This window comes from Archocentrus centrarchus, chromosome 3, assembly GCF_007364275.1.
Source record: "Archocentrus centrarchus isolate MPI-CPG fArcCen1 chromosome 3, fArcCen1, whole genome shotgun sequence".
In the NCBI taxonomy this organism is placed as follows: domain Eukaryota; kingdom Metazoa; phylum Chordata; class Actinopteri; order Cichliformes; family Cichlidae; genus Archocentrus; species Archocentrus centrarchus.
In genome coordinates this window covers 24,622,840-24,649,689 of record NC_044348.1, presented here as the reverse complement: position 1 = coordinate 24,649,689, position 26,850 = coordinate 24,622,840, and the positions used below count along the sequence as shown (strand labels likewise).

The 26,850-nt window shown below is 39.8% G+C and overlaps 1 protein-coding gene across 1 annotated transcript in view; it reads right to left on the bottom strand.

The window, feature by feature from the left end:
• LOC115776066 (FERM domain-containing protein 5-like) overlaps nucleotides 1-26,850 on the bottom strand; it is an 84,726-nt gene that overhangs the window by 18,635 nt on the left and 39,241 nt on the right. The window lies entirely within an intron of this gene.

The window sequence follows — 26,850 nt, the reverse complement described above, 5'->3', positions numbered from 1 at the left end:
AGTATTAATCACTTTTGGCACTCGCAGTTTAACTCAAAGTGAACAGGGCTTTACAAAAAGCTGCATGCGTCCAATATGACTCATTAAAAATCTATTTTAGTGGAATCTTTATTTAGATTTAACTGCATCAATAAGATGCATAGCTCCCACTGAATGCATAATGAACCATGAGCAGTAATTGGGTGTGTTACAGCAAAGCCAGCAAAAATCATCTCTGGACCACGACACTGCAATGTTTTTAAATTTAAATCGTCCCCCTCGGGCTTGGTAGTATAGACCAAAAGTGAGAAGGAGTGATCATCAATACATGCTTCTTAAAAACCCATAGATGGTGATTGTATGATCCAAAACCTAAAAAAAAAAAAAGCAAAACCATAGCTTTGCTCTCACTAAGTGAATAATGAGGATGCCTTTGTTTCATTTGTTTTTGCTGCTCAGCCTGATATTTACAGCGATATTTTATGAGTGGAACCAATTTTCTCATCTAAAAATCAACTAAGCATATTTCCCAAAATGTTGAACTTTGACCTTCCAATTATGAGTACTAAAATAAATAATAATCATAAAAGTAAGATTTATTGTTAAGAAGCATTGTTACAACAAAGAAATAATTGACCAAACACACATTTCCTTACTTTTGTGCTAAGTTTAAAAACATGAATTCAGTTTGTTATTTGCCTAACAAACAACAATATCATTTTTAGTTTCAAACAAGTTTTGACAGATTTCTTAAGTATTTGTGTTGACTTGTTTTTTTTATGACAGGTTGTCTAATAAATTTGTTGAGCACTGCAAATGGAAATACGGGATATGAGGCAAAAACACAGTTTGTATAATTCTAACAAACCTTAATGTCAGTATTTGGTATGACATTTATTCTTCAACACAGGCTGGACTCTCTTTCCATTTTCTTTTAATTTCTGTAAGCAGTCTTCAGGAATAGTTCTCCAGGCTTCTTGGAGGACATTCGAAGCTCTTTTTGGATGCTGGGTGCCTTTTGTTCTGTTCTGTGAACATGGTCCCACACTGATTCAGTAAGGTCTGGGCCCACTGAGGTTCAGGTTCTGGGGAGTGTTCTATTATGTGTTTTTCTGTCCAGGTATGCTTTCACTTCATTAGCAGTGTGTTTGGGATCATTGTCATGCTGAAAATGAAGCTTCTGCCACTCAGATGCTTTCCAGATGGTATTACACGGTGGATCAAAATCTGTCTGTGTTTTACGTTCATACATTCATAATTCCCCACACCACTGACTGAAATGCAGCCCCAAACTATGATATATCTGTGATTTCTGTTTGCAGACACTCACTGCTGTACCTCTCTCCTACCTCCTCCATACATACTAATGGCAATTTATTGCAATATGTTTAAAAAATTGTCTTCTTTAAGGTACAGTATGTGGATGTACGTCAAGTGAAATTTTTTGCCCCTTGCACCCTGTATTGTACATATAGGATATATTTTCTCTTGCTTCAGTTGTCAAGGACGCTATAAAATATCGGACTCTGCCCTTTAGAAGATACTGTGTTCACATAAGTGACACAAAACTGCACAGTCAGAGAAAGTCATAAGCAGATATGTGAGAACGGGAAAAAGAGAAGGGAAAGTCAAAACCAGACAGAAAGCGAGATCAAATACAGAGAGAGTGCAAGAACAGAGGAAGGGTATAGAGAACAAACAAGGCCAGATGACTCTGATTAATGTGTCTCTATCCAGCACCACAATCAAAAAAGAGAGGGGAGGAGAATAACTACACTGTAGGACAGGTTCATGTGTGAACCGCAATCTATGTTCAGGCCTGCTGAGACACATCATGTCGGACAATGTGGGAATCTATGATGAATCCTGTTCACACTTTTTATTTCACTCAATATCATATCAGATCTTGGAACAAACACCTCGGGTAACATGTCAGCTGAGCTGCGCTTATTATTATTCCAAAGAGCCTTTGTGGAGAGTTGTTGTTGTTGTTTTTTTTTTTTTGTTTGTTGTTTTTTAATTAAATTGAATAAAAGTGCTCTTCTTTAAGAACCTGCAAGAACACTGCAATTTCATGCTGCATATCTCCAGGATAGACATGAATTTTTCAGTGCTGTTTTAACATATTCAGCTAGTGTGAAGGGTTTAGTTGCCTATTTATGGTAACTTAGCAAATTTGCATCTAATCAAGTCAGTTTATTGACTCTGCTTCACGTGGTGAAAAAAAAAAATTTGTCTTGCATTCTGTCAGAACATGAAGTCTTGCTGGCATCATCCTCTTCTTTGTGCCAGTGAAGCTATTTCACATGCTGAATAGTGAATGCCCAGTGAGACCTGTTCTCTTGTTATTTCATGACAAATTAAACACATTAAAAAAAAAATCTGGATTTGATTCCAAGGGTTGAACATGCATTTGGTAAACGGTCACTAGAACTCTCGATATTAGGTTCAAAGAGATGTTGAAGCAACTGAAGGAGTTTATCATGACCTATAAGTTTTATTATTGTGATTTTTTTATTTTATGTTCTTTGGGTTTAGCCTTTATTTTAGGGTTTTCTGTTTAGTTAATTTTCTCTTAGTTATTGTGTCTTTGAAAGCTAGTCTTTGTTAGCTTTTAGCATATTTGTTTGGTTCCTTGTGTTTTGGTTTATTTCCCTAGTTTCCCTTAGTGTTTAGTTGAGTTACTATATTACTTCCTGTCTTATTTTGGTAGTTACTTGTCTCTAGTGTCTTATGTTTAGTTTGTTTCCACTCCTCCTTTGTTTCCCCTTCTCGCTCATTATCTTTTATTATCACCTGAGTCTCATTACCCTCCTGTGTCCACTTCTCCTAATTACACTCATGCAAGTTGCAGACGATGGGTATCATGACGGTGGCTATCAACTTTTTTTGTTAAACAGGGCTTTCTGCTCTGGCTCTGTGTGCAATCGTGTAAAAATTGGTGTTTTGAAGGTCATGGGTGTTTTGCTCTTCTTCCATTCAAAATGATACCTATGAGTGCCACAATCAGATGATGATTAAATGGTAATTAAAAATCTCTAAAGAACATAAAAATATAAAAGTAAAATGCAACAGTGTTGCAAATGAGACAAAAAAAATGAATGCTACAGAAAATTGTTAATCTGGTGATTTAGTGCGGAGGGGTAAACATTTTAATTCAAGTTACTTTATTGATGAGTATACTCTCAGTGCTGCTGTTTATCTCTAAGGTGACAGCTGCAAATTAGGTCTCTGAAACTGTAAACTGAACCCATTTCAACATTAAAGATTACTGTCCGAGAGCCAAATAAAGGAGATTTAGACTGTCAGCAAATCAAAGTGAAATTCATTTTATTAACTAAAGAGGAATCCTCATTGTGTGTTCTGTGTTCTAACAGCTGCATTTCCAGCAGTGTAAAAGAGACTTAGCAGCTGTATAAAATATATTCACCCACCAGAGAATCTATATTGCACTTAAAACATACTGTAAGTTCAAGAATCAGTGAAAACATGGCGCTTCCATTCAATTTTAAATTGAAACTCAGAACATAACCTGTACCCAACCAAAGTTATGTATTCAGCATAAGTAACCATGGTGTTTAAGCCAGGTAAAAAGAGAGACACATCTGTGACACAGAAAACTCTGACTTTAAGGTTGACGTAGCTTGCTAAGCCATTAATCTGGCTTTGTAGTACAGGCCTCAGGAAGTCCAGATTAGACTTTGCCAGCAAACGTCTAACCATGCTCACACAGCTCTGAAAAAACATTCTTTGGACAGATGAAACCAAGATTAACTTTTACCAGAATGATGGGAAGAGAAAGCATGAAGAAAGAGAAAAACAGCTCATGATCCGAAACATACCACATCATCTATCAAACATGGTGGAGGCAATGTTATGGTATGGGTATATAAGGCTGCCAGTGGAACTGGTTACTAGCACTTATTAATGATACAATATGACTGCTGACAGAAGTAGCAAGATGAATTGGGGCTATACTCTGTGCAGATTCACCCAGCGCTTTACAGTGCAAATGTATAATGGCCAAAAGCATACTGCAAAAATAACCCAAGAGTTTCTCAAGGCAAATAAATGTGATATGCTTCAGTGACCATGTCAGTCATCTCAACTCAGCAGAGCATGCTTTTCAGTTACTGAAGACAAAATCAAAGGCAGAGAGAGCCACAAACAAGCAGCAAGTGAAGGCAGCTGCAGAGCATTTCAATGGAGGAAACAGCGTTCGGTGATGTCCATGGATTCAATCACTGACTGCAAAGGATCTTCATCGAAGTAGTCAAAACATTCCTTATATGCAAATTTATGCCAGTTTGTTTGAAAATGGGAGACTTTGTATAAAAAATATTGTAATTCCTAAACAGTTAATGCAATGCTTTTGTAAGGCAAATGAATTAAAGCTCAGAGTTTGAACTTAAATCTGGTGTACAGAGGCAAAATTACAACAAATCTGACAGTATCCAAACACTCATGGACCTAACCATATATTCAGGTTCTTTAATGAAAAACGTGCTAAGAGATGTAACTTAGGGGATGCACCAAAAGATATATTCATGAATTTCTCTGTAATTATTGTAGGGTCTTTACCTTACACTATAAAGTGCCTTGAGGCGACTGTTTGTTGTGATTTGGTGCTATATACATAATTGAATTGAATTGAATTAAGCCAGGGTATGCAGTTAATAAGCATGTTTAATGAAGTATTTGATCCATTGTTTAGCAAACACTAAAGCACAACCCAACCTGAACTTATCATGTTTAGTTGTGTCAAGCTGTGCACTGACCAGACCTTTCCCAGGATGCACTGGGCTTACCCTCGATCTCCTCTGTCACTGTATCTGTATGTCATTGTCATGACATACACCCTGACTCATTAGGACAGGCCTGCTGACCAGCCCTGGTGCAAAAATAGAAAGGCACATATCTCTCTCTCTCTCTCTCTCTCTCACACACACACACACACACACACACACACACACACACACACACACACACACACACACACGAAGTCCCTGTTCTTCTAGCTCTATTATGGTTGGTGATACACCTGTGAAACCTCTAGATCCACAACATTTTCAGAGCCTGTACCTCCCACTCCCTCCATCTGCTAAGCTCTGTAGTGCAAACTACAGCAATGCCTTCCCAGTTAATCACTATGCTATATATGTGCAGCCATGTCTTAGTATATTCCATACCGTAATGTGTATGTGCGTGTGTGTGTCTTTCTCTATGTGTGTGTCTGCCTGTGTTTCCCTTTGTGTGTGAGAGAGAGAAGTGTCTGATGGTCCATGTCCATAGTAGTTATGAAACAACAGTAAAGGAGATGATTTGTCTCTGTCCAACACTTTAGCATATAAATGAAGAGGAATGAAAGATATTTGCAAAAGCCATTCATCAAGATTACAGGTCTTCTGAGAAAACATTTGCACAAAACAAGCAGAAGTGCTTTTTTTTATAGCCACAGCAGAGGTAAACACAATTTCCACAATGGATTTGCCATCTCTCACAACAGGTTTAAAATGGTTTTACTAAGTAAAGAACTTCTGATTTTGAGATTCTATTGTGCATTATGATACAACCTGGTAATTTACCCAACTCTGCACTGTGATGCACTTTGTAATAATGAAATCGAAGCACACTCTAACTTTGTCCTGTGCTCACTGTCTGCTTTAACCAAAAGCAATAGAATAAAGCAGCAGAGTAAACTGCCCAAAGGCAGCTGACCAAACACCTGTAATGTATGGATGGTGTTGTGTTGCATACTAATAAGATTCACTGAACTTCAGTAAGGCTCCACTGGCTCCACCGGGAGACAAAGGCTTAAACATTATCGATCTGAAGTTAAGTGTTCTTCAACATCCTTAAACTCAGAGCCAAGTAGCAATACACTGCTGGCTACAGGGAGGAAATGCTATATGTTGCCAGTTAAAGCACAGTTTTATTGTTTTTGAGTAGATAAACTGCAGCTCCGTTATGTGGTTTGTGATCATGTGATTTCATTGTGGGAATTGCTTCTCTCACTGCTTTCCCCTGCTGTGGTTTTATTGCTGTGGAGGAAATAATTGGATCTGTGCTATATTTGGATTAAAACCCTTTAATAGTCAAAATATGAAACTGAGAAATTTTATTACCTGCTATTGAGATAAATGAACACACATTCAAGACCTTATACAACAGGCTATGCAGTGAGATTGTCTTTTGTTTTATATTTAACATAAGGACTGGCCTCGGTAACAAAGTCTTTCTGATGCATCCCATTTTTCAAAGTTTTAACAGAGTCATGAAATCCACAGTAACTGGGCTTTAAAAACAGAGTTATTAAATGTATTTTGGTAATGCATCACATTTCAGGGTAAATATTGTCATTTCATCACATCGAATTGAAGAGAATTAGACATATTAATTAGCTTAATGTCAGCTTGTTTTCTTGTGGGCCCATTTGAAATGATTCTGCACTAAGAAATGACCGCTTCATATTTTTTCCTAATTAGCTGAACAGACATGAAAATATTTATTTCCTGCAGGTAATATGGCAAGCAGGCTTTTCACATCTCTTTATGCAAGTCAAGCATCTAAATGTATCTCTATAAACTGGCTGAAGTAAATTGCTACGGTAATTTCTCGACATCCTCTTTCAGCAGCACTTCTGATATATCTTTTCTATTATAGTCCAGTTGATGCCTCTCATGTAAGTGTACTTTGGGTTAGATCTGGAGCTCTCAACGTTTTGGTGATTGAGTGCCAATTAAGGGAGCCATCATATAAGTGAGGACTCCAATGGGAAAAAACACACAATGCTTTTGTTGTAGTGTTTTTAATGTGTTGGTGGTTTCTGTTTGCAATTGTCTTTTTTTCCCCTTGTTTACAGTTTTTTAAAAAAAAAACACTAGTAAGGAGGTTCTTATACATTGCTCAAAAAAAATAAAGGGAAGACTTAAACAACACAGTATAACTCCAAGTAAATCAAACTTCTGTGAAATCAAACTGTCCACTTAGGAAACAACACTGATTGACAATCAATTTCACATGCTGTTGTGCAAATGGAATAGACAATGGGTGGAAATTATTGGCAATTAGCAAGACACACTCAATAAAGGAGTGGTTCTGCAGGTGGGGACCACAGACCACTTCTCAGTACCTATGCTTTCTGGCTGATGTTTTGGTCCCTTTTGAATGTTAGTGGTGCTTTCACACTCGTGGTAGCATGAGACGGACTCTACAACCCACACAAGTGGCTCAGGTAGTGCAGCTCATCCAGGATGGCACATCAATGCGAGCTGTGGCAAGGTTTGCTGTGTCTGTCAGCGTAGCGTCCAGTGGCTGGAGGCGCTACCAGGAGACGGGCCAGTACACCAGGAGACGTGGAGGAGGCCGCAGGAGGGCAACAACCCAGCAGCAGGACCGCTACCTCCGCCTTTGTGCAAGGAGGAACAGGAGGAGCACTGCCAGAGCCCTGCAAAATGACCTCCACCAGGCCACAAATGTGCATGTGTCTGCACAAACGGTTAGAAACCAACTCCATGAGGATGTTATGAGGGCCCGACGTCCACAGATGGGGGTTGTGCTCACAGCCCAACACCATGCAGGACGCTTGGCATTTGCCAGAGAACACCAGGATTGGCAAATTGGCCACTGGCGCCCTGTGCTCTTCACAGATGAAAGCAGGTTCACACTGAGCACATGTGACAGACCTGACAGAGTCTGGGGACACCGTGGAGAGCGATCTGCTGCCTGCAACATCCTTCAGCGTGACCGGTTTGGCAGTGGGTCAGTAATGGTGTGGGGTGGCATTTCTTTGGAGGGCCGCACAGCCCTCCATGTGCTCGCTAGAGGTAGCATGACTGCCATTAGGTACCGAGATGAGATCCTCAGACCCCTTGTGAGACCATATGCTGGTGCAGTTGGCCCTGGGTTCCTCCTAATGCAGGACAATGCTAGACCTCATGTGGCTGGAGTGTGTTAGCAGTTCCTGCAAGATGAAGGCATTGAAGCTATGGACTGGCCCACCCGTTCCCCAGACCTGAATCCGATTGAGCACATCTGGGACGTCATTTCTCGCTCTATTCACCAACATCATGTTGCACCACAGACTGTCCAGGAGTTGGCGGATGCTTTAGTCCAGGTCTGGGAGGAGATCCCTCAGGAGACCATCCGCCACCTCATCAGGAGCATGCCCAGGCATTGTAGGGAGGTCATACATGCACGTGGAGGCCATACACAATACTGAGCCTCATTTTGACTTGTTTTAAGGACATTACATCAAAGTTGAATCAACCTGTAGTGTGTTTTTCCACTTTAATTTTGTGTGTGACTCCAAATCCAGGCCTCCATTGGTTAATAAATTTGATTTCCATTGATGATTTTTGTGTGATTTTGTTGACAGCACATTCAACTTTGTACAGAACAAAGTATTCAGTGAGAGTATTTCATTCATTCAGATCTAGGATGTGTTATTTGAGTGTTCCCTTTATTTTTTGAGCAGTGTATTTCTTTACAATGCTGTCTATTCCAGTATTAGGAAGGTTTGGTTTGCTAGAGCTGAAACTGAAGAGAACCCTACCTTAGTCTTGCTCTGTGCTGCTAAAAAATGGTATGATAAGGATATGAAATACAGATTAACAGTGCATTCTTTCCAAGTGTCCCTTAGATGTGTCTCTGATCCAACACACCTGAATCAAACATAGAAGTCATTAGCAGGACTCTGGAGAACTTGACTGCATACTGAGGAGGTAATTCAGCCATTTGATTCAGGTATGCTGGATCAGGGACACATCTAAAACCTGCAGAATACAAGGCCTGGATTTGAGAATCACTGCTCTAAAGTATATTTACAGGAGTTTTTTTTTTTTTTTTTTTTTTTAAGTGCACCTGCTAATCACCCAAACTACCTTCCCAGAAAATTTCCACTTTATTCATGAAATACTGTTCTAAGTCTTTCTAAAAGTTTCCATGGCCTTAAATATAAGGTTTTCTTTGAATTGTTATATGTATGATCAGTTAAGAAAAGTATATATTTCTTGATTATGACCACAAGCGTGGCCTGAGGGCCTGACATCCTATAGTGTGCCCTGTGCTCACTGCCCAGCACTATGGAGCCGGACTGGCATTTGCCATAGAATACCAGAATTGGCAGGTCCACCATTGGTGCCCCGTACTTTTCACAGGTGAGAGCAGGTTCACCCTGAGCACATGTGACAGACGTGAAAAGGTCTGGAGAAGTTGTGGAGAACGTTATGCTGCCTCCAAAATTGTTCAGCATGACCGGTTTGGTGGTGGATCAGTGATGGTCTGCAGAGGTCTGTGTGTCCCTCCGTGGACACACAAACCTCTGAAGGGTAGGCAAAGGCACCCTGACTGCCATTAGTACGAAATCCTTAGTCCCACTGTGGCAGGAGTATGCAGGCAGTTCCTGGAGGTTGAAGGAATTGATACCACTGACTGGCCCCCACGCTTGCCTTACCTAAATCCAATAGAACACCTCTGGGACATTTTGTTTCGGTCCATCTAACACTGCCAGGTTGCACCTCAGACTGTTCAAGAGCTCAGTGATGCCCTGGTCCAGATCTGGGAGGAAGTGCATCGTCTCATCATACACTTTGATTTTCAGGGTGTCTTTGAATTCAGTCCTCTGTAGCTTGATGAGTTTAATTTCCATCAAATGATGTGACATCCTTTCTAACACATTACCCAATCTATATTAGTGCATATTCAGCATTATTTTCCCCTTGAGATCTGATATGTTTTCAAAGTGTTCACATGTTTTTGAGCAGTGTAATTGTCATGACCAGCGATGTGACGGGCAAGGATGGACCCAAACGTATGACTCCAGAAACAGACATTACTTAAAGAGATGTTTAATAACGGATGGGGGAACGAATACAAAAATCCTTCTGAGGGTAGACACAGGAAAGACAGGAACACACTGTCAAAATAAAACAGGAAGTGACTAACCAAGGAACATGCAGACTCAACACGGGGAACTGGCACACAGACTCAGGACAGAGACGCAGACTAGTCACAACACTAGGAATGAACACCATAAGAAACACCGAGGGTCAGAGGACAGACAAGCTGACAAAACAGACACAAGACCATAGATACAGGGGAAGACAGGGACAAAGGGAACAAGAATCAAAACATACTGGGGACAAAAACTCAGGAAATAAGAAACCAAACACAAAATGCTGGGCAAACGGCCCAGGACATGACAGTAATTATCAGTGAACAAACAGCACTAACTACAATATAATCTTATGGCCCTCTGTATTCTTGCCCCCTTGATAAAGAAGCTGGGGCTATTATTACCTTGTCAGTTTCCATTAAATTTATTGAGAAAATCATTAAACTTTGGCATTTGATTTCACTGGTCTTACCTGATCACGACAAATGGATGGCCTGGAGGTTCTGTTCACCAACACTTATATGTGTGCTTGCTTAGGTGTATTTAAGGTTGCCTGCACCCCTGGGTATAATTTAATGTAGGAGATCAAATAATTTTAACAATCATCTCATGGATATGGATATTATATGAGTGAAGGAGAACATTCAAGACCTATGGCAAATCACAACATAATCAGACAGAAAACAGAAAATCAGACCAAAACCTTTTTTTTTTTTGGTCACAGAAGTCAAATTTTGAGTTCTGAAAAAGAGAAGGACCTGAAGAAGGATTTCCTATTGCCTCTAAAGTGGTGCTAAGAATCTCTTAAATAGCTCAAAAAACAGAGAAAACAGGTCTCTATGCACACTGTTCTTAAAGGTGAGAATTATCAGCATTCCCAGAGAACATTTTAGCAGGACAGACCACTACAGACAGACTGGATTCAAGACTCATAGTCAGTACCTTTGAGGAATGATGGATTAGCTCTTTGCTCTTGGGAAGACACTCAAGTAGTTATGGGAATTTGCTAATCCAGCCTTTGTGCACTTATGACAGCATCCCTTAGGATGCCTAGTTGAAGATGTACAGCAGGAATATAGGGCAGCAGGACCACCGCACTGAGCTATTTCTCTGGTGTGTTTTGTTTGTGAACGTCATGGTAACAATGTATTTATTTTATAGTGATGAAACACTAGTTTTTACAGCCAGATGATACAGCCAGTTTTTACTGTGACTATATAAATGAGTTTGGTAGTTTTCACGAGTTTGAAATAACTGAAATAAAAGTTAACTAATGCTTCATAAATGAGGTTTATAGTAAAGGTTAGATAAAGTGTTTGACTACATTTGACCTCATAGTAAAGACTGAAGCTAAGACTGAAAGCAAAGCTCATGACAATCTATGTTTTAACCTTCACAAGTGTCATAAATGCTGGGTAACATATGAAGCAATAAGATTATGAATACAAGCATCTGACCTAAAAAAGGAACACAAAAACTACATATCCTAATTCTTCTACTTTGAGACCTGGAGGAATGGGATGAAGTATTGCTGTAGTACTCTAACCTGTTTTAGCCTCAGCTGAAACTCATACTGGGAAAGCTGAATTAATTATTTGCAGCAATAGCAGTAGACTTGTACCAGCACTAAGAGTCTAAGCATTCTACTGACATATGTACAAGCTCATGTATGTAACAGGGTTCTCATGAGATGTGTAGTGATAAGAGTAGTAACACGGGGGTGTGCGCACTGTGATATTAGCCACAGTGACTTCTGGGTAAATGAGATTAGTGCAGGCCTGTCACAGGGAGAGGAATGTATTAAACAAGCAGAGGCTCGTAAATGCCTTATGGAGGCACACGCCATGTTTCATCACAGCTATAATAAAAGTGATAAACGGGGAGATGGAAATAACCCAGACTGGGGCCAAATGATAACTGTGTTCCTTAGTGGGAGCAGCAGCAGCAGCAGCAGCACGCTGCTCTCTCAGCATGGCCGGGCTTTGCGTTGGATTAATTATTGAGAGGGGTTCCATATCAGCTTGGGAAACACCACATCAATAAATAATGGTGTCATTTTCAGCTAGAAGATAGAAATTGCAACAACTGCAGGACTAATCCTGGAAAAATGGCTGCTTATAACAATGGTAAAAGTGGTGCTTGACAATGTTTTGTGTCACTTTTGTAACTCCAAACAGCTCTGAGCGGTTAGCAGGCAATTTTAAGTCGAAGTATGGTTCATGGTGGTCTTAAACATCACCAGTTTTGTTGTGGCTCAACAACAACGTTGAGATTTAGCATATCTCAGCGTTCCACTGCATGATCTTTACGCTGATTCTCGCTGTTCTTTAAGAAGCTGCCTCTAATGCTGCGAGCCTGTAAATGGCTTATTATAATCTTATGATATGGTAATGTGTACTTTCCATATTCTACAGCGTGAAAGACTGTAGTGGATGTTCCTGTCAGTTAGCAGCTGTTTGGTAAGAAGATTTACACTCAACATGCCTTCACTGGCAATCTAATGGAAGAAATAAATCAGTTATATTGCAATGGCATTTACAGAAAGGAAGGAAGTGACTCATGTAAATTCTGAACACATTCTGACAAACTTTAAATAAATAAACAACAGGTACCAGGACCATGGTGATGTAATAGTAGTACTATGCATTATAAATAACATTGTGACATGCACTGTAGTTTATACTAGGTTTAAGCTTCTCTGTGTGTTTATTTAGTAGAACTTAAATTAATCAACAAATGATCAAACATACTGACTGTCTCCATGACAGCTGTGGTCAGCCAGCTGTTGGCTAATAGCCTCTTTGATAGAGCAGAAACTAAAAGTTTAGGTAAGGATTTGTATCAGAACCCCATGGATCTAAACTCAAGACCCGAAGCATCACTTTCTTCTTAGCAGCCTGATTAAAGACAGCATGGAGTTATTCTCTAAATTCAGTAGAGCTCAACTAAAAGCACAAGGTTATGTAGACCCGTGCTGACACTGGGAAAAAAGAAAGCAGACACACTGAATAAAACTGTCTTCAATGGTAATTCTATCGGGATGACTCACACCGCTTCTTGTGGATAAGGCTCTCATTTACATGTATTTTCCCCAAAACTGCATGAGACTGGGTCTTTATTTGCCTCTACAGCCATTAATTTACTGGTGATTCATTCTCGCTGCACAGCACAGTGACACTTATTTAAACTGCTCAGAATATATCGCACGTCCCTAGATTTAATCTCAGTGCAACTCAAGAGAAAACACAGCGAGTGTGCAGTCATACTAGGAGAGGCTATTTTATATATTTTCTACACTGTAACTTTTGTATTTTACTTTCAAGTAAAGTGACTCATCTTGAGTAGAGCATTTCCATAAAATCTTAGTTTTAAGAACAGGATTTTATGTAATGCAAGTTCTAAAATAAAATCTGACTACCCACATAAGGCTCGGTGTAAGTTTCTTAAAGAAATACTTTATGAAATAATATCAGAGAAGTCAGACTATTAATAATGGAGGGAAGGATTTGAATATAGGGGTGCCGGTCATAAAATTAGAATATCATGAAAAAGTTGGTTTATTTCAGTAATTCCATTCAAAAAGTGAAACTTGTATATTGTATTCATTCATTACACACAGACTGATATATTTCAAATGTTTATTTCTTTTAATTTTGATGATTATAACTGACAACTAATGAAAACCCCAAATTCAGTATCTCAGAAAATTAGAATATTGTGAAAAGGTTCAATATTGAAGATACCTGGTGCCACACTCTAATCAGCTAATTAACTCAAAACATCTGCAAAGGCCTTTAAATGGTCTCTCAGTCAAGTTCTGTAGGCTACACAATCATGGGGAAGACTGCTGACTTGACAGTTGTCTAAAAGACCACCTTTGACACCTTGCACAAAGAGGGCGAGACACAAAAGGTCATTGCTAAAGAGGCTGGCTGTTCACAGAGCTCTGTGTCCAAGCACATTAATAGAGAGGCGAAGGGAAGGAAAAGATGTGGTAGAAAAAAAGTGTAAAAGCAATAGGGATAACCGCACCCTGGAGAGGATTGTGAAACAAAACCCATTCAAAAATGTGGGGGAGATTCACAAAGAGTGGACTGCAGGTGGAGTCAGTGCTTCAAGAACCACCACACACAGACGTATGCAGACATGGGTTTCAGCTGTCGCAGTCCTTGTGTCAAGCCACTCTTGAACAAGAGACGGCATCAGAAGCGTCTCGCCTGGGCTAACGGCAAAAAAGACTGGACTGCTGCTGAGTGCTCCAAAGTTATGTTCACTGATAAAAGTAAATTTTGCATTTCCTTTGGAAATCAAGGACCCAGAGTCTGGAGGAAGAGAGGAGAGGCACAGAATCCACATTGACTGAGGTCCAGTGTAACGTTTCCACAATCAGTGATGGTTTGGGGTGCCATGTCATCTGCTGGTGTTGGTCCACTGTGTTTTCTGAGGTCCAAGGACAACGCAGCTATGTACCAGGAAGTTTTAGATCACTTCCTGCTTCCTGCTGCTGACCAACTTTATGGAGATGCAGATTTCATTTTCCAACAGGACCTGGCACCTGTACACAGTGCCAAAGCTACCAGTACCTGGTTTAAGGACCATTGTATCCCTGTTCTTAATTGTCCAGCAAACTCACCTGACCTTACCCCATAGAAAATCTATGGGCTATTGTGAAGAGGAAGATGCGATATGCCAGACCCAACAATTCAGAAGAGCTGAAGGCCACTATCAGAGCAACCTGGGCTCTCATAACACCTGAGCAGTGCCACAGACTGATCGACTCCATGCCACGCCGCATTGCTGCAGTAATCCAGGCAAAAGGAGCACCAACTAAGTATTGAGTGTTGTACATGCTCATACTTTTCATGTTCATACTTTTCAGTTGGCCAACATTTCTAAAAATCCTTTTTTTGTATTGGTCTTAAGTAATATTCTAATTTTCTGAGATACTGAATTTGGGATTTTCATTAGTTGTCAGTTATAATCATCAAAATGAAAAGAAATAAACATTTGGAATATATCAGTCTGTGTGGAATGAATGAATGTAATATACAAGTTTCACTTTTTGAATGGAATTACTGAAATAAATCAACTTTTTCATGATATTCTAATTTTATGACCAGCACCTGTAGATAAAACAGTTTCAGAACTTTTCCACCTTTCATGTGAACTACAAATACTCTAGCTTTGATAATAAGGACTCAAAGCAGGTGGCAACAGCAGGAGCTGCCCAGCACCTCTAAAGCTCTCAATTTGCAAATTGAATTGTCTTTTTAATTCAATATACAAATGCAAATGGTGTGGTTTTAGTAGAAGTTACATTCTGCAAATTCCAGGAAGTCACTGTGCCTTCCAAGGAATAACTGCATGCAGTAAAACCAAAACTTGCCAATTTGATGTTTTCTTCTGTTTGCAGATTTAAAAAAAAAATGTATTAATGAAAAAAAGAAGAAAAAGAACAGATGAGCCTAAACAAAAACCAACAAGGACAAATCCAAAGAGAAAATCAAAAACTAACAAAAGCATGAGGAGGTTAAGAAGGGAATTACAGGGAAGATAAACAGGTGAACAGACAACCTGACAACTGACAAGGGAAGACATAGACTATTTATACAAGAGGAGCAGACTAGAAAATGAGAAACAGTCGATATTAATGAGGGCAGAGGAGACAATCGAAAAAGCGAGAAACAACTGCACAATGAGGGGAAACAAAAACAACCTAGACACACAAAGTAGTGTGTAACAGAAACTTTTAAATGCAAGAGGAGAATAAAAGAAAACCCAAGGACCCAGCAGTGACCATGATGCAGTGTCTGATTCTTTGATAAGTATAAACATTTTGTAGGCAAAGCTGTGACTCACAGGGTATAATTCAGCAAGAAACAATCACTGAGTTTAAAAAAAAAAAAATCTGCTAATGAAGGATGATAATGAAGAAAAAGAACGATGGCTGAATTAATTAACTATGGTGCCACACTGCGTCAACAGCTATGGCAGTGAAGCATTTTGAATTTGCTGATTTGACTGGCCTCTTCTCCTTGGCAATCCAGAGTTCACTATTCGCTATTAAAATAGCCATTCCAAATTCATGGGCGCAGCATGAGTGTTCAGAATATTAGTCACCTTTTCCTATTTCAAAAAATGTGCTTGAACACAGCAGGGCCCTAAAAGAATGAATGCATTTATTGTTTACGGTAAACTCCATCCTTTCAAGTTCATTATAGTAATGGCACTGACCACCAGCCCATGCAAAGATTTAAAATGATGTTTTGTTTATCATAAAAACACAGAATAATTAACAACATACTGCAGAGTGACGTAATTTTACACTCAGGATTTTACTTTGATCAAGTTTCACAAAATTCCACAAAGACAGTGGTGCTTAAGCAAAAATTCATGTACAATGCCAATCTGTGAGACAATAACAAGCTATGACATTGCTTGACTACAGTTTAATACACATCTTTTATTGTCTCCCTCATATGCGCCTAAAACATCCCTTAGGTGGAAGAAAAAAAAGAGAGTGGTCCTCTTAAAACAATGTTGGCTGTCAGCAGGCTGCCATCTTTATTGCCCTTGAAGTGGCCCAGTGGGACTGAACAACGCTGGGGCTGCGTTCACAATCACTGCTCGGCTCAGTTGTATAAATCCTTTCTTGTTTAGGTAGAGGTTCAGGCTCCCGAGGCCTCCATTAAAGAGCTGCCACAGTGGAAAAGTGTCCCTAAGAACAGGAAACCTATAAGACTTATTGGGGCAACCATACTCAGCGTTCACTACTGTTTAAATATGCTGTTAGTAGAAGACAGAAGAGGGAGACAGTAAGTACAGGACAGAGAGATAAAAGGCTATGTGGAAAACGTAGGGTAGTGGATTGATATAAAGTTGAAGAGGATATAAAAAGGAAAAGAAAGAAATAGAGAGGAAACCAGCATAAAAAGAAAGATGATCTTCACAGATGTCTTGCAGCCCCAGTTGAGCAGTCTCTCAGGCTTTTCTCCAGGAAAAAGGTTGTGATGTGCATGAGATGAAAACAAGCCAAACCACAGTGCACCTGTTTTTAATGCCCAGCCCAAAGCACTGAACACTGCTCCCACAGTAAGTCCTTACAGAATCTCAAAACTTTGGCTACAAGTTTAACTTCAAGTTTCCAATCTCATAATTTTGATATTTGATATTTCAGATCAGATAGGCAAACAAAACAAGGGGACCTGTACCATACACAGCTATCCAACCTTTCTGAAATGGGCAGACAAGTATTTTCAAAATAATATTCATGTTCACTGCTAACCCCTGGGCTTTGTAGCTGGCAACCATTCAGCAGTGCACAGTAATTTGCAGTGTGGGAGAAATGTTTTACAGCACGTCCTATAGGGTGTGAGACTGTAGTTTCTGGCCTGTTTTAACATTATAAACCTTCAACCTATCAACAAACATACAATAAAATACTGTAACTTTGAGTTGCAGATTGTGTAGAGTCAAACAGAACCCTTCAAAAGAGCTATATCACTTTCTGTGCAGTCTCTACACTCTTTAAACCAGTGGAAAAAAGTCTTCACAGAGGGACAATATCAAAAGTTGCTTATGCTGTTATATGTCCACAAGGTGAGTAACTACAAGTATCAGACCAGGGAAACATTTTAAAGTCAAGTGGAAGCACAGCTGAATCTTTTCTGAAAGGTTATAGCTGCAGCTGTGCCTAGCATTTACCAAGCTGTGCAGCACTGTATGCCTCCTCAGCATTTTTACTGTAGGTCCATAATCAAACTATAAAAGCACGCATACAGGAAATTACAAATATCTTTTCTTTGCAAAATAATTTAAATCAAAAATTCATAAAGTATTATTGTAGTATATACATAGCATACATGTGACATTTACATTTACTCTCACGGTTCGGGCTGTGGCCAACGAGGTAGAGGACCCCAGTGCAGGACTCGTAAGGCGAGGAGCTTAATAATCCAAACTTTTATTAACAAAACATAGCGAGAACCAGGAGCATAAACGTAAACATGAACGTAGAGCATAGACATAAGCACACAGCGGGGAAAAACCAAAAATAAACTGACGACACGACAATGACCTAAACAACAGAGAGACCTTAAATACACAGAGACATAATGAGGGAAAAGGGAAACAGGTGACAACACAGGTGAATGAAATACACTAACGAGACAAGGGGAAGTAAATCTAAACACAAGGCACAATGAACACAATTTCATCAAAATAAAACAGGAAGTGACCTAACCAAATACACTCAGACTTAACACCGGGAGACTGACACAGAGGGAATCAGAACCTGACCAACAAAACACAAGACATGAGACAAGGGAGAGACACTAAGAGAAACACAGGGAGAACTAAACCAAAGGGAACCTAAACACAGCAGGGCCAAGACTTAAACACATAGGAGTACAGGGAAGACCAGGACTAACATGGAAAACTAAACAAAGGCAAACTACAATCCTAATACTAAACCATAACCAAAACTAGAGATAAAAATAGAACAAAACAGAACTTCACAAATAGAACTCAAAACACTGGGCCACCGGCCCAGGATCATGACATTTACAGGATCACATTTTTAATATGTCCCCAAACAACTGATTCCTATGCATTTATTTTCATTCACTTACACATCAAAAAGGAAATAAGAAGGATCTAAGGTTTCCTGGTCATTTTAGATTCATGAACTGCACACTGTACAGGTCATGATCTTGATACTGAAGATCACAGAGGGCAAATGTAAGCCTGGATAAATGGATCACATTCCACTTACTGGTTTCTGTGAGAGTCAGCTGTATTTGAGAGTTATTTCTGCCTAAACTTCCTGACTTTAGCTTGTAGATCATAACCGATATGACTTATGACTATGGCAGATAGTCATAGCCATATTCAAACACTAAAAGAGCGAGAGAGAAGAAACTTATCATGCCATTGCATTCAGATAATAGGAATATACTAAAAGCCTTCTGGTAATCATGGGGTATCAGTTGTTATGCTACAGTTTGTTCCTTTCTTGGTATTTATAGGAGTCAAATGTGCACATGCACAGCTCATATGATATCAGGAATTGTCATCACTTGAACACTAAAACTAATCCTTTCATCACTCAGAAATCCCCCCAAGGTGTTTCTGAGAAGAGACTGTCCCACAGGAACGGATGACAGACCAAATAAAATAATGCCTCTGGCCACGGCTGTTCAATATAATCCTAAAAATGCAGTTTAATTTGAGTGGCCATCTTAGAATTTTGGCTTGACAGCACAATGATATCATTTTGTGCCCCAAAAAACTCATTGGAGGTAACTCTGGCCTCGAGATATTACTAACAGGTAATTTGTCTCATATTAAACTATTACTGTCTCTCTGAACTTAGCCTTTTAAAAAATGAAGGGACAGTCTAAATTGGATTCACTAAAGTGTGCCAAAAATCTGGAACATTGCTTCTGATCACAAGAGACTTTCTTCAAATAGTAATGTAATATCCTTCACACTTTGATTCATCAGACTGAGGTTTGCTGCATGAGGCTTTAGTCTTGGAGTCTCATATAATTGCAATTAAGAGCCTAGCTTCAAATTATGCTGGCTGCTGTGTTGTGTTGAATGTTCAATTTAAGTTAAAGCAGATCCAGGGTAAGCATATAGATGTACTGTTTAGTTTTTTGTATTAGCTGTACTCATTTAGATGCAGATTAAGCATCACAGAGAACGTGCTCCATTACACCTGCAAGGAAAACCAGGTGTCTGGCTTTCCCTTTTTTGGAGTGGAAACAGTGGCGTGGAAATGGGTTGAAATTTACAATTATTTTACAAAATATTGTATTTAGGGGTGGAGGGTGTGGGGGAACATCAGACAATATCTACTTTTAGTTTAAAACCCTTGGATTACTGGTAAAGAAGCAAGGTTACATGGGATTCACTATCAAATAAATGCACTGGCTTTTATAAAGGGTGGTGCAAGTTAGCACTGCTGCCTCACAGAAAGAATCTCCTGGGTTGTCTGTGTAGATTCTCAGTCATCCAGGTCATAGTAGTCTCTGGAGCTTGAAAAATCTCAGTATACTTCAAACCAAGTCACACCCTAAGACAAAAACTGGTTCATCCCAAGGACAAACCCGCCAAACACAAGATCAGCGATGTAGTGTATGCTGTTCAGTGCAGTGAAGAGTGCTCGGACCTCTACATTGGTGAAACCAAACAGCCTCTTCACAAACGAATGGCACAACATAGAAGAGCCACCTCGACAGGACAAGATTCAGCAGTACATCTGCATCTGAAGGAAAAAGGGCACTCTTTTGAGGATGCCAATGTTCACATTTTGGACAGGGAAAACAGATGGTTTGAAAGAGGAGTGAAAGAAGCCATCTATGTCCACTGTGAACAACCATCATTGAACAGAGGAGGTGGATTACGTCACCAACTTTCCCCCGCTTACAGTGCTGTCCTGAGCTCCCTTCCCAGACGTCTCAACCCCCATTCACACCTTTGTTCCAGTGACCTCAATAGGCCACAGGAAACAATGGAGCGGAGTCCTAAATTGGTTTCAACTGACACCACTGATTAAATATGACCCACGCCCCCTTCACACCTGGGCACATGTGTTCACGCACATGATCAATAGAGGGTCATAACCACCTCCAGGGGACTATGCCCACAGGGGTTTAAATACCTGGGTCTCTCCACCATTTGGTTGAGAACTGAAGAAGCCTTTCGGATGAGAGGTGAAACGTCTTCAAGAAACAAAAAGAAGTCCAGTCGCCTTTTTCAAGCTCCAGAGACAATCTCCTGGGTTCAAATCCACTGGTTCTATGGAGTTTGGATGGTCTCCCTGTGCCTGTGTGGATCCTCCAGGTACTCAAGCTTCCTCCCACACATGCATGTCAGGCTAATTGTTGACTCTAAACTGTGTGTAATTGGGAGTGTGACTGTTTGTCTGACTTTCTGTATTAGTCCTGTGATAAACTGGTGACCTGTCCAGGGTGTACCTGGCCTCTCATCCCATTACAGTTGGAACAGGCTCCAGCCCTCCCACAACCCTGAACAGGATAAGCAGATAAGAAAATGGATTGCTTTAATAAATGTATTTAATTTGAATAACAACTGCAAAGCTAGGGTATCTATAATATTCACCATGTTCACCTTCTGAGTTCAGCTTTGTTGTTCAGAAAAAAAAAAAAAAAAAAAAAAAAGCTTCACAGCTGGAACAAGAACTAAAAAAGTCAAAACAGGAAACAAAGCAAGCATGGATGGTGTTCAAGAGTTTTCTGTAGTGTTGTAACAATTGTCCTCTGTGCCATCTGGAAACTCCTGTGCTCCTGCATTAATGTGCCCTAGTGATGAACACTTGTGCTTTTGGGTAATCTACAGCACTTGCAAAAACTGGAATGGTAAGTGACCAGTCAAAACACAAAAGCTTGCCATACACCAGCAGTGATGATGTCACTGTTGGAACATGCTGCTGTTGCACAGAGATGATGGCAGTGAGTATAAACTGCCTATGAGGAAGATGGGTGATTAAAAGTTTACCGCAATCTATTAAAGTTGGAGCCAAATGTAGAAGCTGCATAAGCACCCAGTTTTTGTCTGATGAAGAGCAATCAAGCTTGAAATGACACTTTTGTTGTTGGTCCAACAAATAAGGGAAAACTGGAGCCCAGCAGGGTTATTTTTTATTTTTTGCTCCTTTGTCATGTTTTTTCTTGCGCTACCAAAACCATACTTGGTATACCAAACCATACTTGGTATACATATTTGAACATTTTGCAACTCACAACAGTTGCAAAATGTTGATAACAGGTCAGATAACATCACAGCTGTTATCAAGAAGGCTCAGCAGCGACTTCACTTCCTGAGGGTCCTCAGGAAGAACAACTTGGACTCAAACCTGCTGCTGACCTTCTACCGCTCATCCATTGAGAGCCTGCTGACGTACTGTATCACAGTATGGTACGGCAGCTGCACTGAGGCAGACAGGGTCAGGCTTCAGAGGGTAGTCAAGACAGCACAAAGAATCGTTGGCTGCCCTCTCCCCTCCCTGATGGACATCTACACCTCCCGCTGCATCAGCAGAGCCAGGAACATCATCAAGGACAGCTCACACCCTGGCTTTGACCTGTTTGACCTGCTGCCCTCTGGCAGGCGCTACAGGTGCATCAAAGCCAGAACAAACAGACTCAGGAACAGTTTCTTCGCCAGAGCAATCACCACCCTGACCTCACACACTCACCCACTGTAACTGTGCAACACCCACATCTCTGTGCAATATTATATTATTCATACTGAACAATATCTAACATTCCTATATTGTGTAATATCCAGTATTCATTCACTAGTGCAATATTCATTCACCAAGTGCAATTTTCATCATCTTCATTATTATATGTATACACGCATTTACTTTCTTACAATGTACAGATGCACCAATGTAGGTATGTATGTATATATTTTTATACATTCTATTTTTTGTATATTTTACACATTGTTTATTTTCTGTATATCTCTTGATCATATTGATTATACTAGATTATAATATTTTTATAATATTTTTATTTTCATTTTAGAGAGTTTGATTTTCTGTTACATGGCACTGAACAGGAGTGGCCCTCCAATCTCATTGTACATCCTGTATAATGACAATAAAGGCATTCTATTCTATTCTATTCTATTCTATTCTATTCTATTCTAGTTATTACCGTATTTTTCGGACTATACGTCGCTCCGGAGTATAGGTCGCACCAGCCAAAAAATGCATAATAAAGAAGAAAAAACATATATAGGTCGCACTGGACTATAAGTCGCACTTTTTTTGGGGGGGGGGGGGTTGATAGATTCCGAGACCCAGAGCACAAATTCCATCTTGAACGGCAATTTAAAATAATAATGGATTAAAGAACAGGACGAACACGGTTACGCCTACGTTATGCTAACGTAGCACATTCAGCTACATGACGCACAACGAACACGTGTTCGGTATGTTAACGTAACATTAAGTTATTCAGATAACCATAGCATAAAGAACATACTAACAAGTTAACCAAACCATCAATCCATTGAATTCTTCATCCTCGGTGTCACTTCTAAACAACTCCGTACACTCCGTAGACGAAGCGCCGCTTCCTCTTCTGTGTCGCGTTAGTCAGACTCGTCGTCAGCTGCAGTTCCAATTATTCCAGCCGTTCTGAATCCCAACAGGATGGTTTGTCACTGAAGCCCATGTTTTCTTGATCCATCCAATGACTTCCAGGAAAGTTGGGTGGCGCATTCTCCCAGTTGCCGTTAAGCTGTGCTCTCCATCCATCATCCACTGCGCCCACAGGTTACGCAAGACTGCCTTAAAGCTGCAGTTCACGGAGATGTCAAGTGGCTGGAGTATTTTGGTTCATGTGTTATAAATGCCACATATACGTCGCTCCGGAGTATAGGTCGCACCCCCAGCCAAACTATGAAAAAAAAGTGCGACTTATACTCCGGAAAATACGGTAGATGGATTTTAGATTTTCAAAAGCCATTGATTACAACATCCAGTTAAAATTTGTGGCAAAGGCAAACATAAATCCCTGTTTGCTGGCTTTAGTGCAAACATACCTGCATCTTAGTATGTCGACTTGGTACCCCTTCCTAAGACTGTCCAAAATAAATAAATATCTATGTTAAATACAGACCACAGCTTGGCCTGCATTTGACACAAATATTCAGTCTGAGCTAAAGCAATGGACCAACTAACTGACTGACAGACTCACACTACCACTACTATGTTGCTACCATGGCTAAAATGTTTTGCACATGACCTCAGGATGCAAATCGCTTTGTGACCTGAGAACACGACAAAGCAAAACGATAGTGAGGAGTAGAAAAGTCTGGCTTCTATGTATTATTGAGGCAATCAAGAACTTACATTGTATACTCACCTGAAAGCATATAGAAGGATGCCAGAGGAAAACAAGTCAGGTTAAAAAAAAAAGTGTCAGAAACACTTACAATGCAGAAAACTTCTAATTTTCATTAAGCCAAACTTTTGCACAATGTTCAAATCAATTTTAAGCTAATCAGGCAGCACAATCTTGACCCATACTCGTAGGATCAGTGAAAAATGTGTTCCTGTAGACTTTAACAGCCTTGAGCTCAGCAAATTTCAAGCAGTTCTCTAACAGCAAGTCTCTAAGAGGAGCTACAGGCCAAAGAGCACCAATTAAAAAAACAGTTAAATGAAGCAAAACTATAGCAGCTATGTCAGAAACAGATCAATTAGGAGAGAACTAAAAATATTGTTGAGCTATGTTGATCAAAATAGTTAATAAAACATCAGTGTAAGGATTTATAATAAAGAACGCCTTATCCATCCAAATATTCTGTACATTTAACACTTGTGATTAAAAAAAAAAGAAGTATTGTAACGCATTTTTGGGGCATGACACATTAGTTGATGTCAAAGCCACTGTTTAAGTCTTTTCTAAAATAACAAATTGTAAGTGACAAAAGATCCATGAAAAGCTGTGGATTTTTCCTCAGATGATAGGAGTGTAATGACTGTATTCATCGTCTGCTTGATTAGCATCAGGCAGTGTTTACCTTCTGTGACACTTGTTATGTAACAATGATGTAAAGCATAAATCAGAAGCTATTATCAGCAGATGCAGTGCCAGGTGACTTATTCCCTGTGGAGCATTTGTAAAAGTTTGACATGTCCCTCTGCAAACTACTTCATCTACATTGTATATAGGCAAAACAATACATAAAAAATAAAATGCTAAGTGTTTATTGAATTCATCACCCCTTCTCACCTGTAGGAGGGTTTTGAACCAGACAATTGTGTTGGTTATTTCGGCAAAGTGGCAGAAAAAAAAAAACTGGTTCAGGTAACTGCAGTAAATGCCCAGAAGTCCCTTTACTCAATAATTACTCAGTTTCTTGGGCACTATAATGGCAGTTCATTTAACAAAATAACTCAAGGAGCACTTCTAATATTCAGATGTTATTACTTGGCTGAGTGATTATTTGGCTCACAGTGCAAGGTTCAGCCATATGATTCACAGCATAAGATTGTGGTCGAATTAGTGAGAGAACAGGCCAGCAAAACCCAACTAAAACAATATGCAAAGAAAACTTTTCAGTTACAAATCTGATGTGACACTGAACTATATGCAGAACAAATACCTAATGAGACCTTAAGACATGACTTTATATTATGCAAAATCAGAAACACTTCTCCCTGGAAAGGCAGCTTCATTGTAACACCTATGCAACAAAATGCTTTGAGCTCTGTTACCATGGACAGTGTTCTATGCTATCAGAGAAGTTCTGTGAAAAGTGCTAACAGCCAATACTGTTGCCCTGACCGAACTGTCAGCAGGTCAAATGTATTAGTGATCACGGCCCATGTTGGAAGCAGGCGCCCTCCATCTGCTGTGCTTGCATCTAGACAAGGATTCAGAAGGACACTGGACATTTTAGAGCTCACGGACACCCGGCACTTGAGATCAGCTTTCCTAAAACCATGCTCACACATGCAGACATGCACATACGCCATCATTATTTTCGTTCATCAGATGTGCTAGATGGTGTGCACACTCACACACACAAACACACACAAAGATATCTCCCTCAGACAAAGTCACGCAAATGCATCCTTCACACAAAAGGTTTTTTATTATCTTTCCCCCCCTACTCCCCAGAATGCACAATGAGCACACTTGTGCATTGAATGAATTGTTTCTTTTCCCTTTGGGGACAAAGTGGCCATCAGTGTCCTGTCATAACACTCAGGATGCTGCCAGAAGGTTTTTGTGAATGGAAAACTGTGCCAGAAAAGCACTAAAGCAGCTTCATTCTTTTACCGATCTGCTGATAAAGGCAGAAGGAAATCTGAGGAACACCAAAGTAATTTTACTGTATACTCATTGAGGAAAGGTGGGAGGATCTCAGCGAACCACAACCAAGGTTAACACACAGCTTAACATTCAGCTTCGATAAAAAAAACCAAAATAAACTAGATATCACTTCACATATTTTGCACGTAGATTTCATTTATCTGTCCACTGCATCTTGAGCACTCTTTTTGATCTGAATCTCCATGAATAATCATTTCCAAAAACCTATATAGATTATTTATATTGCTTAGAAGCTTCCCACAGAGAGTATTTCTCTTTGGTCCAATAGCTCCCCAACACTCTGGTATTAACCACAGAGAAAACAGCCACCTTGCTGACACACCATCTTTATCTCACAACCTTTATCTTTATCTAAAGATGAAGATGTTTTATAATGTGTGCATTCATAAGCAGTAATTCCTGCTTTCCCAAATCCTTTCAGAAATTGCTTTTATTCCCAAGATCTCATTCATATCAACTTTTTCTCTTTGAAATTCTGATTACTGGAATGAAAATGTTAATATTTCAGAACCTATTTTCGAATAACCTGTGGGCATTCATGGCCGCCTGCTGTTTTCATCTCATCCTCAGCACACGAGCAGCGATTAACCGCCCACACAGAACTTACCGTTGCATATGTCAGGGTCCCAGGGTCTTTGTGCTTTTGTGGTTTCGTTTAGTTGAAGTTCTTGGATTTTGCGATTATTTACAGCTTTTCTTTAAGTTATTTTCATTGTCTTAGTTTTTATTTGTTATCGCTTGGATTAATTTTGCTTTATTTTTGTATTCTGTAGGGGTTCCCTGAATACAGTTTTTATATAAGTTTTCCGGCCTTCCCCATTGTTTTGCTTAGTGTAAAGCTGCTCTGTGTGTGTGTGTGTGTGTGTGTGTGTGCGTGTGTGTGTGTGTGTGCGTGTGTGTGTGTGTGTGTGTGTGTGTGTGTGTGTCTGATTCTGTCTTGTTCCCTGGCTGTTTCCACGTCCCCTGACTGCCCTCTGTGTCTGTTTGTGTGTACGCTGATTAAGCATAACATTACTGTATGACCACTGATTGGTGAAGTGAATAACACTGATTACCTCTTTATCATGGCACCTGTTAGTGGCACATTGTCAT